At 39.5% G+C, this 14,366-nt stretch overlaps 1 protein-coding gene across 5 annotated transcripts in view; it reads left to right on the top strand.

The window, feature by feature from the left end:
* Nucleotides 1-552: 552 nt before the first annotated feature.
* The window catches only part of LOC117977803 (histidine-rich glycoprotein-like), a 139,207-nt gene continuing 125,393 nt past the window's right edge, over nt 553-14,366 (top strand). For 2 of the 5 annotated variants that reach the window (XM_063603450.1, XM_063603453.1), the window contains exons 1-2: nt 556-1,445; nt 5,282-5,439. The gene's annotated coding sequence lies outside the window, so the exon portion shown is untranslated. Of the gene's footprint in view, nt 1,446-5,281; nt 5,440-14,366 lie in introns of all 5 variants that reach the window. The other 3 variants (XM_063603451.1, XM_063603449.1, XM_063603452.1) reach the window with 3 other exon arrangements.

The raw sequence follows: 14,366 nt of genomic DNA, 5'->3' as shown, positions 1-14,366 counted from the left end.
CCTGGACAGGGCCACCAGAGGGCTCCTTTGTCTAGTGGTAATGCCAGCGTCTGGGAAGACGCCCATTGCCAAGCGGACCATGGTCTAGCGGTAGCGTTAGTGTCAAGGAAAAACACTTGCTACTTAGCAGACAGGGAAAGGGAGTCTCCCTTTTCCTGGGTAGTTTAGAGAAGACTCTACTCCTCCACCTCTTGTGGAGGGCCAGGCCCACCCGCGTTATCCAGAGGCCTAACCATCTCCCTGTGATGCTGTGTTTCAGTGGTCATGCTCCTAGTCCACCTTCATGTTCCATCCTGTACACCTGGCTCTGCCGTTTAGTTAGCAGTAGCAAATTAGTGAAAGTACTAAAAGTCTCTGATAAGCAGAAATAATAATGTAAGCTGTTTCTTTCTCCTCTCTCTCTCTCTGCCTTGGCTGCCAGGCAGGAAAGGGCCCCCTGTCCAGTGGACACATGTTCCATGTGGCCTTACCTATCATTGGAGATGGCTTGCACTCCTTATCCTGCCCCTTTGTCTTGTATCCAATAAATATCAGCATAGCCTGGCATTCGGGGCCACTATCAGTCTCCGCGTCTTGGTGGTAGTGGTCCCCCAGGCCCAGCTGTCTTTTCTTTTATCTCTTTGTCTTGTGTCTTTATTTCTATGCTCTCTTGTCTCTGCACACGAGGAGAAAACCCACCAACCCTGTGGGGCTGGACCCTACATACCCTAAAATAAACAATCGTCCTGTTTTCCATATCGGTCTCTCTAGTCTCTCGAGTCCTCTATTCCAGCACTTTTGAAGGCCAAGGTGGGCAGATCTCTTGAGGCCACGAATTCAAGACCAGCCTAGCCAACATGGGGATACCCCATCTCTATTAAAAATACAAAAATTAGCCAGGCTTTGTGGCACATGCCTGTAGTCCCAGCTCCTCTGGAGGCTGAGGCAGGATAATCACTTGAACCTGGGAGGCGGAGGCTGCAGTGAGCTGAGATCCCACCACTGCACTGCAGCCTGGGAGACAGAGGGAGAATCGGTTTAAAAAGAAAAAAAAAAGTTTTTTCTGTGACAGCAACACTTAGAACTTAAAAAAAAAAGTAAGATTACTTGCTAATATAATTGACTAGTTGGCCCACATTCGACTTTTCCCAACATTCCCGCAATGTGCCTGGTTGTCAAACCAGGATTTAATAACCAGATTCCACCTCAGTCAGGCGGATAGACACCAATCCCGATCCATCCTCCGCTCCCGCTTGGAACAGAATTTCCCGCCTCAATACCGCAATGTCTCGTGGGAAATGCAGTCTCGGCTTCCAATGACGTCATCAGCACAGGTCGGCAGGAAGGGCTCTTTGCGCTTGCGCCGCCCCGCCTACGCACGCCATCTTCCGCCAGAGAATCCCGGCTCCTGCTGCAATGGAGAAGCTGCTCTGGAAGCTCTGGCATTGGGGTCTTCATCCCTGCAGGTTGGTGGTAGGATGAAACAGGAGACAGCGGGCTTGGAGGCACCATAGGGAGGCGGGGCTGACGTGCCACTGTTGGTGGGAGCAGAGGCGTGGGCACATCTCGGGGGCGGGGCCTGACGCACAGGTGCGGGCCGCGGACCCAGGCTGGGGCTGAAAGGGCGGCGCTGCTGGGAGGGCGGGCGTGGGATCCCGGTACTGAAGCCAGTTCCAGAGACGCCGGAGCGGGTGGGCGAAGCCGGTGGCGCAGGGACGGGGTCTGCAGGCCGGCCGAGCCTGGGAGGTCTGCGGGGAGGCTGCGCTCCGGCACTGCATGGACTTTGTGCGGCGTTCCGTGCACGCCCTTGTAAGGTCAGCATACGGACAGTTGTAGGGAGATGCCCCTCATTCCCAGACGAGGAGTACGAAGCGCATGCACACCGTCCTACTACCTGGGGAGTGTATTAGTAGGGTTTCCCGGTGTGTTTTCAGCAAGTGAAGATTCTGCTTGTGTCCCCTTCCTACGCATCCCATCCCCGCTTTAGTTTATAGGAGTTTATACAAGATCTGGTTTCTAGGGAAGTTGGGGGTCCCAGATGATGATCCTGTTTTCTTTGTAATAAAGTAGGTGTTACAAAGTTTCGAGGAGGGCGCCTTTTAGGAATCCCACCTAAAAGAACACCTCTTTGGACTAACCCTCTCACTGGTACTTCAAAGCAGAGGAGGTGTCACAGGTGAAGATTCCAGTTTGTATGACCCAAGCAGTTATTTTCCCACTCCCCAGAATGGCCCAGATTTGGTTGATAAGACCTTATCCAATAGCTCTCAAACACTGGGTGGTAGCGGAAGGTTTGGACCAACATTCAGAAGGAAGAGGGGAGTTTGGCTGCGAATGACAGGCAAGGGCCAAAGAGATGTTACTTGTTGGAGGGGACTAATAGTGTGGTCTTCGGTGGAAAAATATCCTGTTATACTTGAGAGGATGTGTCTGGAGTACTCTGTAAAGACACTTTCATTCCTTCAATCGTTTCTCACTGTTTCCAGTGGCTGAACTTTCTTAAAAGTAGTCTAGGCCAAGGCAGGAGGATCACCTGAGGTCAGGAGTTCAACACCAGCCTGGCCAACATATAGGGAAACCTTGTCTCTACTAAAAAATACAAAAATTAGCTGAGTGTGGTGGTGCACACCTGTATAGTCCCAGCTACTTGGGAAACTCAAGCAAGAAAATCACTTGTACTGGGGAGGCGGAGGTTGCAGTGAGCCGAGATTGTGCCACCCTACTCTAGCCTGGGCAACAGAGCGAGACTCTGTCTCTCAAAAAAAAAAAAAAAAAAAAAAAAAAAAAATTCCTGTCACGAAATTTAGCGTCCAGTCACTAAATTTAGCATCCAGTGATATGCTGAAGCTCCCTCTATCCTGGTAGCTTTTCCTGGTAGTTCAGTAAGGGTTAGCCAAACTATTTCTACCTTATGAGAATGATGGAAAAAATTTGGCTTTGAGGAGCTGTGACTTGCCAGGGTCACATGATATACAGATGTTATGCATCCTGACTTTTTGGCTAGTGTTACTCATTTTGCTCCAATTAAGTCAAAACTTTTTTTTTTTTTTAGATTTTTGTTGACACTGAAGTCAACTAAGAACAAATATTGCTTTAAAGTACTTTCTCAGCCCCTCCCTGCCTGCCCACCCCTCCCGCTGGAAAAAATAATAATAAAGTACTTTCCCTTGCCGGGCGTAGTATCTCACAGCTATAATCATAGCACTTTGGGAGGTCAAGACAGGAGGATCGCTTGTGCCCAGGAGTTTGAGACTGGCCTTGGCCACATAGGGAGACCCTATGTGTTTACAAAAATAAAAAAATAAAAAAAATAGCTGGTTGTGGTGGCATCCACTTGTGGCCCCAACTACTTGGGGGGCTGAGGTGGGAAGATCACTTGAGCCCAGGAGGGCGAAGTTACAGTGAGCTGTGGTTGTGCCACTGCACTCCAGCCTCGGTGACAGAATGAGACTCTGTCTCAAAACCAACCAACCAACCAACCAACCAAGCAGAAACATTTCCTTAACCATCTCTGTTCCTTTTTATCCCCAACTCTTTCTGTGAATTTTGTGACCTCAAGGACAAATAACAAGTGTTTCCTGCTCAGTGTCAGTAATCTGTTCTTGGAAATTATAAATTCTGTAGGAAAACAATAGCATATTTTACATACTTAAAAAGGGAAGATTAGACAGTGTCTCACTTCTATTCCAACCAGTGTCTTAAAATGTAAGTAAAATACAGTACAATGCTCACTCGTAAGAGATCCTTTTTGTGTATTATGTTTTTTTAAGTCAACAGACATTTTTATGATGTAAAGAACTTTAAAACACAATTTACTAATATGCAAAGAGTTGCTTTTTATGATTAACATGGTCTCTTAGTAACAGCAGTCTCACTGATTTCCATCAAGTTGGCATTTATTGTGATTTGCCAAACTTCTACATGAGGTTGTGACGTTCTAGTGATTGTATTTGACAAGTAATTTCACATTATCTCCTTCACATGATTTTCTTACAAACATTGAGTTCTGGTGGCTTAGGTGTATCAGTTACTGTTTTCTGTCTAAAGAACCAACGAAACTCAATGGCTTAAAAAGAAGTGACCATTTTATTTGATAGAAGTTCTGTTGATTCACATTTTGGCTTCTGTTCACCTGGGCATTTCCTTTGCTAATGTTGTCTGGATCACAAATGAGGCTTTAGTCATCTGGTGCCTTCACTCACATGTCTGGTGGTTCATGCTGACACTTGTCCAAGAAGGCAAGCACAAGTGGGCAAGTACTTTTCCAACCTATATTTTCATCATATTTTCTATGTCCCATTGGCCGAAGCAACTCAAACGGCAGAACCCCATTCATTATCAGAGCACACTCTATGAGGTCTTAGATACTGGGAGACTTGTCACTAGGAAACATTACTAAAACAGTATATCCCAAGAACTATACAATATGTACATTTTTCCCCCTATATAATCGTGGGCAGAAAATGTTGGGTTGCAAGATGCATTCTTTCAATGATTCTTAGGTATATAAAAGATGCATACTTTCGATGATGCATAGGTATATAAGAGATGCATCCTTTCGATGATGAGTAGGTATATAAAAGATGCATCCTTTCAGTGATGCTTAGGTATATAAAACATACATCCTTTCAATGATAAGTAGTTATATAAAAGATGCATCCTTTCAATGATGCTTAGGTATATAAAAGATTCATCCTTTCAATGATGCGTAGGCGTATGAACGATGCATACTTTCAATGATGCTTAAGTATATAAAAGATGCATACTTTCAATGATGCTTAGGTATATAAAAGATGCATACTTTCAATGATGCGCAGGTATATAAAAGATGCATCCTTTCAATGATGCGTTGGTATATAAAAGATGCATCCTTTCAATGATGCTTAGGTATATAAAAGATGCATCCTTTCAGTGATGCGTAGATATATAAAACATGAATCCTTTCAATGATGCGAAGGTATAAAAGCAAGATGTATTCTAGTGGAAACACCTATATGGAATCGTGTAGAATCTCCATATTAGTAGTGAAATTGTTAATGCAGCTGAATTATATTTCTACAATATTAATTTCATTGAAGACTAAATGTATATTTCTTTGGTTTAAGTTATTACATTGTTTCTTTGGATAAATTAATTGTCCCTAAATCAGTAGGTAATACATGTTTTCATTAATCCCATAATAAATTGTATGTATCTCTACTAATTAATGTACTTGTGGGTACATCTTCAGTGGGATATTTGTTGTCCCTTATTGAGGCATGAATGACTATTCTGTCACAGGGAGGTTTTGTTGTTGTTTTAGTCTTTTCCAGCTATTGTGTAGAGCGTTTTTGGCAAGAGAATCTAGGACCAAGCCACACCGGTTCTCTGCTTAACCCACTCCATTCGACTGTTCTCCCAGCTATGCTTCCAGAGTGCTCTGTGCATTTCCACGATCAACAAACGATGAATAAATCTCTTGTGAGTCATTTGTTTATATATTCCTCTCTTTGTTTTACATTGTATTTTTTGCCTTTATGGAGTCCACGGATTAAAATGAAAAAATAGAAATAAGTAAAATTCAGGTTAAAGGAAATGCACATAAATAAAATAATGCTGGCATGTAGACATATGCAGGTTATAAGCCATGGAACTGGAGTACAAATGTGTCTCTGGTCTTTCTGATGCTGCAACAAAAAGGCAGTCACATTTGTTACATGATTGGAATGGAACCTGGAAGGAGTGCATGCTGCATTCTCATGGGACAGGAAGACTTGCTGTCACCAAAGTCTGGAACACTGACTACACTGGTCACAGAGATGATGTAGTGAAAAGTTTTTTTTACTGCCGACCTGGAAATAAACACTTTTAGCATTTTGCAGTAGAAATAGTCACTTAGTGCTAAAGCATAACTCCTGTAATGAGGTTTTTCTGGAGTTGCTAAAACATTGCAGTCCCAGACAGCTTTTGGAAGGCCCTACTTGATTCATGGCTAAAACCTAGAATATCTGGAGGATTGAGTTGACCACAGGTCCTTAACTAACCCCCCATACGTTTCTGTCAATTCATCTATACATGGAGAATTTATAGCAGATTGTTCACAATTGTATTTTCTGACAAATATTTCCACTGTTCACTTGCACTTTCATTCAGTGTAGTCTTAATTGGTTTATTCTAATGCTCACCATTAACCTAAATTATATGCAACTCCAATGGCTATTCTCCAGTCTGCCTTACTTGAATCTTATGCCGTACAGTAATCCCCCTTATCCACAGTTTTGCTTTCTGTGGTTTCAGTTCCCCGTAGTCAACTGCAGACAGAAAAGACAATAAGATATTTCGAATATCTTGAATATTTTGTTATTTTGAATATGTTGAATACAGTAGAATAAGATATTTTGAGAGATCACATTCCTATAACTTTTAGTATAGTACGTTGTTCCATTTTATTGTTGTTAATATCATAGTGTGCCTAATTTATAAATGAAACTGTCAAGGGTATGTATATATAGCAAAAAACATAGTATATATAAGGTTTGGTACTATACACAGTTTCAGGGATCTGCTAGGGGACCTGGAATGTATCCCCCATGGATAAAGGGGGACTCCTGCATTTCAAATTATTGTTCATGATTTTCTCCTGGAAATCTTCTGTGTTAGTTTCTATCATGACCTCACTGATGCTGCTTGTCTTTTTTTCCTGAATTCTTCTACTTCTTCTTTACATAGCTTATCCAATTGTTTCATCCAATTCCCCACCCATCCCACTGTGCAGTTCTTTTTTTGTTGTTGGTTGTTTGTTTTTTTTTACCAGTTCTGCTCTCTGTGGTGTAGCAGGTGTGTTTATCTCCAGCATGGACTTCTCCGACCTTTAGACCAGGGATCCCCAACCCCCAGGCCATGGACCAGTCCAGTCTGTGGCCTGTGAGGAACTGGGCTGCACAGCAGGAAGTGAGTGGCAGGCAAGCAAGCATTACTGCCTGCACTCTGCCTCTTGTCAGATGAATGGCAGCATTAAATTCTCATAGGAGCATGAACCGTATTGTGAACTATGCATGTGAGGGATCTAGGTTGCCTGCTCCTTATGATAATCTAATGCTTGATGAACAGCTTCATCCCAAAACCATCCCCCCTCACACCCTGGTATATGGAAAAATTGTGTTTCACAAAACCTGGTGCCAAAAATTTGGGGATCACTGCTCTAGACAACAGGTTCAACTCTCCATTAAATGATTCTTTGTAGCTATCCGAAAGGCACCTCAAGCTTAACAAATCCAAAATAAAATTACATCCTTCTCTCTTCCTTTACACACGGTTTTAGAGTAGAGAGTAATTAGCTTCTACCTCTCAATAAGAGGAATAGTGAGAATCTGTAGCAGTCTTTAATAAACCACAGTTTTCCCTCTGGCTACAAATTATTTACATTCCTCCCACATGCAAAATATACTTACCTGTAGAGGTAAGTATTCACCCATGGAACTGTCACCACAAACAGTGCAATAAACAACTTTTGCCTCCACGAATTTCTCCCTCCCCCCCACGCCCCTTTTGGGATACAGCCATTTGACATAACATATATTTTCTGTATAAGTCCGTTCTCCCATTGCTGTAAAAAACTACCTCGGACTGGGTAATTTATAAAGAAAAGCAGTTTAATTGGCTCACAGTTCCACAGGCTGTACAGGAAGCATGGCTGGGGAGGCCTCAGGAAACTTACAGTTATGGTGTAAGATAAAGGGGAAGCAGGCACGTTCTATGTGTCTGGAGCAGAAGGAAGTGAGTGGTGAAGGGGGAGGTGCAGTACACCTTTAACAACCAGATCTCATGAGAATTTACTAACACAAGAACAGCAAGGGGCAAGTCTGCCCCCTTATCCAGTCACCTCCCACCAGGCCCCTCCTCCAGCCTTGAGGCTTACAATTTGACGTGAGATTTGGGCAAGTAAACAGATTGAAACCATAGCATCCTCTTAACAAATTTTTAAATATGCAATTCCGTATTAACTACATTCTTTGATCTGTAGATTCCATTTACTCATTGCATAACTAAAACTTATACTCTGTGACAAATACCTCCCCAGTTACCCTTCCCTCTCAGCCCTTGGTAACCATGATTCAGCTCTATGTCTTTGTAAGTTTAACTGTTTTCCTTTTTTATATACGTGGAGTTCCACAGGCTGTACAGGAAGCATGGCTTCATTTGTGCTGGAACAACAAAATACTTCAGGCTTGGTAATTAATAAAGAACAGAAATTTATTCTTAACAGTTCTGGAGGCTGGGAAGTCCAAGATTAAGGCACTGTCATCTGGTGCCTGATGAGAGACTTCTTCCTGCATCCTTACATGGTGGAAAGCAAAAGAGTGGCAGTGAATGAATGCACTCCCAGTCCATTCGAGAGGGAAGAGCCCTCACCTCATCACTCCCCTGAGGCCTCACCTTCTAATACTATCACCTTGGTGATTAGATTTCAACATAGGAATTTGAGGGGAATACATACATCCAGACTATTGCAGATGGGATTATGTAATACTTTGTTCCTGTTTTGCTTATTTCTTAGCACAATATCTTTCTGGTATGTGCATGTTTTTGCAAATGGCAAGATTTTCTTCCTTTTTAAGGCTGAGTAATATTTCATTGCATGTATAGACCACATTTTCTTTATACATTCATTATTATTGAGAGTTCTTATTACAAATGGGGAAGTGGTTTTTAATATTGATTTAATTTTTATTATTAAAAACATTTTTAGATTCTTAAATTCTTTTTAAAAATAAATATACTTTATTAGTTAAGGCAGTTTTAATTTCACAGCAGAATTAAGAAGTACATAGATTTACCATATACTGTGATCCAACATATATATGTAGCCTTCGCCCTTTTCAACACCTCCCCCCACCATAGTAGTACCTTTGTTAAAATGAGGAACCTACATTGAGACATCATAGTTGTCCAAAGGCCATAGTTTACATTAGGGTTTACTCTTGTGGTTTTACATGCTATGGGTTTGAGTAAATGTATAATGACATGTATCCAGCCTTATAGTACCTCACAGAACACTTTGTTCTAAAAGTCATCCCTGCTCTTCCTGTTTATTACTCATCATCCTCCTAACCCTGCAAACCATCTCCATCATTTTGCAGAATGTTACATAGTTGCAGTTATATAGTAAGTAGCATTTTCAGACTGCCTTCTTTTACTTAGTAATATGCATTTAAGGTTCCTCCTTATCTTTTGAGGACAAGATAGCCCATTTCTTTTTAGTGCTGAATTATGTTCCATTGTGTGTACCATAGTTTCTTCATTCACTTACTGAAGGGCATCTTGGTTGCTTCCAAATTTTAGTTATTTTGAATAAAGCTGCTATAAATTTCTGTTTATAGGTTTTTATGCTAGCATTTATTGTCACCTCCTTTGGGTAAATACCAAGAGGTGCAGATGCTGGATCATATGGTAAGAATATGTTTACTTTAGCAAGAACAACCAATTTGCATTTCCACAATCTGAATGAGAGTTCCTGTTGCTCCACATTCTCACTGTCAGTTGTTGTCAGTGCTCCTTATTTTGGCCATTCTACTAGGTATGTAGCGGTATCTCATTGTTTTAATATGTTACCCTAATGTTACACAATATAGTGCATTCTTTTATATGTTTATTTCCTATATGTTTCTCATCATTGGTGAGGTATCTGTTAAGGTCTTTGGTCTATTTTATTAGGTGCTTTTCTTACTGTAGAGTTTTAAGAGTTTTTGGAGTATTTTATGTAACACCCTCTTTATCAGATGTGAGTTTTAAGAGTTTTTGGATTGTTTTGCATAAGTCTCTTTATCAGATGTGAGTTTTAAGAGTTTTTGGAATGTTTTGCATAACAGTCTTTATCAGATGTGAGTTTTAAGAGTTTTTGGAATGTTTTGTGTAACAGTCTCTTTATCAGATGTGAGTTTTAAGAGTTTTTGGAATGTTTTGTGTAACAGTCTTTCTCAGATGTTTTGTATAACAGTCTCTTTCTCAGATGTTTTGTGTAACATTCTCTTTTTCAGATGTTTTGTGTAACAGTCTTTCTCAGATGTTTTGTAGAACAGTCCCTTTCTCAGGTGTGTCTTTTGCAAATATTTTGTCCCAATCTGTGGCTTTTCTTCTCATTTTCGTGACATTGGCTTTTGCAGAACAGAAGTTTTCAATTTTAATGAAGTCTTGTTTATGAATCATTTTAAAATGGATCTTGACATTAGTGTTATATCTAAAAAGTCATTTCCTTTGCTAGCATCATCTAAGTTTTTTCCTTTGTTATTTTCTACAGTTATAACTTTTGCATTTTACATTGAAGTCTGTGACCCATTTTGAGTTAATTTTTGTGATGGGCATAAGATCTATGTCTGGATTCAGGTTTTTTTTTTTTTTTAATGTGGATTTCTAGTTGTTCCCATGCCGTTTGTTGAAAACAGCAACTTTGCTTTATTGTATCAGTTTAGTGTATTTAGGTGGGTGTATTTCTGGGCTATTTATCCTGTTCCATTGTTATATTTGCCTACTTTTGGGTAATACCACAGTGTTTTGATTAATGAATAAGGCTTAAAGTTAGGCAGTGTTTGTCTTCCAACTTTGTTCTTCAGTAATTGACTATTCTTGGTCTTTTGCTTCTCCATGTGAACTTTAGAATCAGGTTTACTTTTATTTTGTTTATTAAGGTGTTATTGTATTCCTCATATAGATCTTGTTACATTTGTTAAATTTATACATTAAGCGTTTCATCTGTTGGGTGCTAAATATAAGTAGTACTGTGTTTTCATAGCAAATTGCGCTTGGTTGTTGGTGCATTGGAAAGTGATTGACTTTCTCTTTTAACCTTGTATTCTGTAATCTTGCTTTTCAGTTCCAGGAGGGTTTTTTTTTCGGTTTGGTCCTTTTTCTTTTTTCTTTCTTTTTTTTTTAATTTTTTAGATTTTCTGCATAGACAATCCTGTCATTTGTGAACAAAGTTTTATTTATTCCTTCCCAATCTGTATGCCTTTAATTGTATTTTCTTGCCTTATTGCATTAGCTAGTATTTTCAGTATGATATTGAAAGGGGTGATGAGAGAATACATCTTTTTCTTCCTCCTGATATTGTGGAAAAGCTTTGAGTTTCTCATTATTAATTATGAAGTTTGCTGTAGTTTTCTGTAGATATTCTTTATTAATTTCAGGAAATTCCCCTCTTAGCTTATTGAGAGATTTTATCATGAATGAATGCTGGATTTTGTCAACTGCTTTTTCTGCACCTGATCATGTGATTTTTCCTTTTCACTCTCTTGATGTAATGAATTACATTAATTGATGTTCAAATGTTGAACCAGCCTGCTATCCCCAGAATAAATCCCACTTGGTGATGGTGTATGATTCTTTCCATATATTGTTGGATTTGATGTACTAGTGTTTTTGAGGATTTTTGTATGTATTTTCATGAGAGATAATGGTCTGTGGTTTTCTATTTTGATGTCGTTGGAATAATTCTGGCCTCACATAATGAACTAGGAAGTATTTCAACAGCCTCTATCCTCTGAAATAGATTGTGGGGAATGGGTATAATTTCTTCCTGAAATATTTGGTCAATTTCCCAATGAATACATCCTGGTCAGGTACTTTCTGTTTTGAAGGTTATTAAAATAATAGGTTATTCAGATTGTGTGTTTCTTCTAGTGTGAGTTTCAATAAATTGTGTCTGTCAAGGAAGCGGTCCATTTGAACTAGATGATCAGATGTGTGCACAGAGTTGTTCATAGTATTTCCTTATTATCCGTTTAATGTCCACAGGATGTGTAGTGGTATCCCCTCTTTCATTTCTGATATTATTAGTTTCTGTCTTTTTTTTCTTAGCCTGGCTCTAGGGTTTTTAATTTTATTGAAGAACCAGTTTTTTAAAAAAGCAGCTTTGTTGTTAATCATATTGTAAAAGAATCAGCTTTATTGTTAATAATATTCTCTTGATTTTTCTGTTTTCAATTTCATTGATTTCTGCAACAATTTATTTTCCTATTCTTACTTTGGGTTTAATCTGCTCATTTTTTCCTTTATTTTAGATCATTCTTGTTTTCTAATATATGCATTTGATGCCATAAATTTTCTTCTAAGCCATGCTTTTGCTGTATTCTAAAAATTTTGACAAATTGTGTTTTATTTTCATTTTTATTTAGTGAAAATATTTATTAGGCCAGGCATGGTGGCTCACACTTGTAATCTCGGCCAGGGAGGCTGAGATTTGAAAGGCCAAGGCAGGAGGATTACTTGAGACCAGGAGTTTGAGACCAGCTTGAGCAGCTATAGCAAGACCCTGTCTCTACAAGAAAATTTTTAAAAGTTAGCAGGGAGACATGTGCTTATATTTTCAGCCACTTGTGAGGCTGAGGTAAGAGGATGGCTTGAGCCCAGGAGTTCAAGACTGCAGTGGGATTTGATCATGCCACTGCACTCCAGCCTGGGTGACAGTGAGACTCTGTCTCTAAAAATATATGTAAATAATACAATAAAATATTAATTTATCTTGAGATTTCTTCTTTGATGCATTCATTATTTAGAAGGTGTTCTTTTATCTCACTGTATTTAGAGATTTTCCACTTGTCTGTCTATTGCTAATTTTAAGTTTGATTTCATTGTGGTCTAAGAGTGCATATGGCAAGATTTGTTTTTTTAAATTGGTTAAAGCATATTTTATGGTCCACAGTGTGGTATATCTTGGTGACTATTGATCCTGAAAAGAATGTATATTTTACTGTTGTTGGATGAAGTCTATAAATAGGAATTGTATTTGTAAGAATTAAAGAAAGAGGAGAGAAACATGAAAGGTGTCTTGCCAGTTAAGACAGATTTATTTCATAGAAAACAAACCTGAGAGATGCCTTCTGGCTGAGTTAGGGCAGAGGCACACTCTCTTACACACTCAGAGTTTTTAAGGATTCAGGGTGGGAGAGTTAATACAAGGCTTGGACTGTTTCTGTGTCTGTGTTGCACTTATCTGGGTGGGAGAGTTGTGTGTCTGTCCCCATACATCTTTCTGCAGCGGCAGGCATGTCCCCTGAGTCTGTGTTTAGCTTTCCTATCTTAGTGCACCTGAAGGGAAAGGAATGTGCTTATTAAGGCCCACTATTTTATTGGGTCTGTTGTATGAGGGTGAAGTTTGGCAGTTAAACTTTACCCAAGAGACTTTCGCCCCACCTCCCTCTGTGCCCAAGCTGTCTTATTAGTGTTTTACTGTCTGCTCTTTCTGGCTGCTTATAGTTAGAAGTGATATCCTTGAAATGCATGGGGCTAAGAAGGGAGCTGGAACTTAAAGTGGGAGTGTTTGTCCAAGGTGACAGGTGCTCTTTCTCTGTCAGTATCCAGTTCATTTATATTGATATTGAAATCAACTATACTGTTACTAATTTCTGCCTGCTAGATCTGTTTCTGATGGAAGGTGCTGATGTCTCAAATTGTGACAGTGGACCCATCTACTTCTCCTTCCAGTTCTGTTTTTGCCTTATGTCTTTTGACAATCAGCTGTCAGGTGCATACACATTAAGGATTGTCATCTTTTTGGAGGATTAACTGCTATGTCATGATGAAGTACCATTCTTTATCTATAATAACTTTCTTTCTTTGAAGTCTACTTTGTGTGAAATATAGTTACTCTTTTTTTTTTTTTTGAGACAGAGTTTAACTCTTGTTTCCCAGGCGGGAGTGCAATGGCATGATCTCAGCTCACTGCAACCTCCACCTCCTGGGTTCAAGTGATTCTGCCTCACCCTCCCAAGAAGTTGGGATTACATGTGCCCACCAAGATGTCCAGCTAATTTTTGTATTTTTTGTAATACAGATGGGGTTTCACCACGTTGGCCAGACTGGTTTTGAACTTCTGACCTCAAGTGACCCACCCACCTCAGCCTCCCAAAGTGCTGGGGTTACAGGTGTGAGCCACCACACCTGGCCACTCCTGCTTTCTTTTGATTATTGTTAGCATTGTATATTTTTCTCTATTTACTTTTAATTAATGTGTGGTTTTATATTTAAAATGGATTTCTTGTAGACAACATATAGTTGGGTCTTGTACTTTGATCCACTCTGACAGTCTGTTTTAATTGGTGCATTTAGACCATTGACATTCAAAGTGATTATTGATATATTTGAATTAATATCTGGCATATTTGTTATTGTTATTATTCCCATATTGTTTTGTCTTCCACTCTTTCTGCCTTTTGTGATGTTAACTGAGCATTTTATATGATCCCATTTTATCTTCTTTCTTAGCATGTATTTTCTTTATAGCTGTATATTTTTAAACATTTTATAGTAGTTGCCTTAGGGTTTCAATATACACTTACAAGTCCAGTTTCAAATAATACTATACCACTTCAGAAGTAGCATGACTGTCTTCTAACATAATTTTTCTCTTCCAT

Source organism: Pan paniscus, chromosome 23 (assembly GCF_029289425.2).
Source record: "Pan paniscus chromosome 23, NHGRI_mPanPan1-v2.0_pri, whole genome shotgun sequence".
Taxonomy (NCBI): domain Eukaryota; kingdom Metazoa; phylum Chordata; class Mammalia; order Primates; family Hominidae; genus Pan; species Pan paniscus.
Note: the sequence above shows the minus strand (reverse complement) of the source record. Positions and strands in the feature narration are given on the sequence as shown.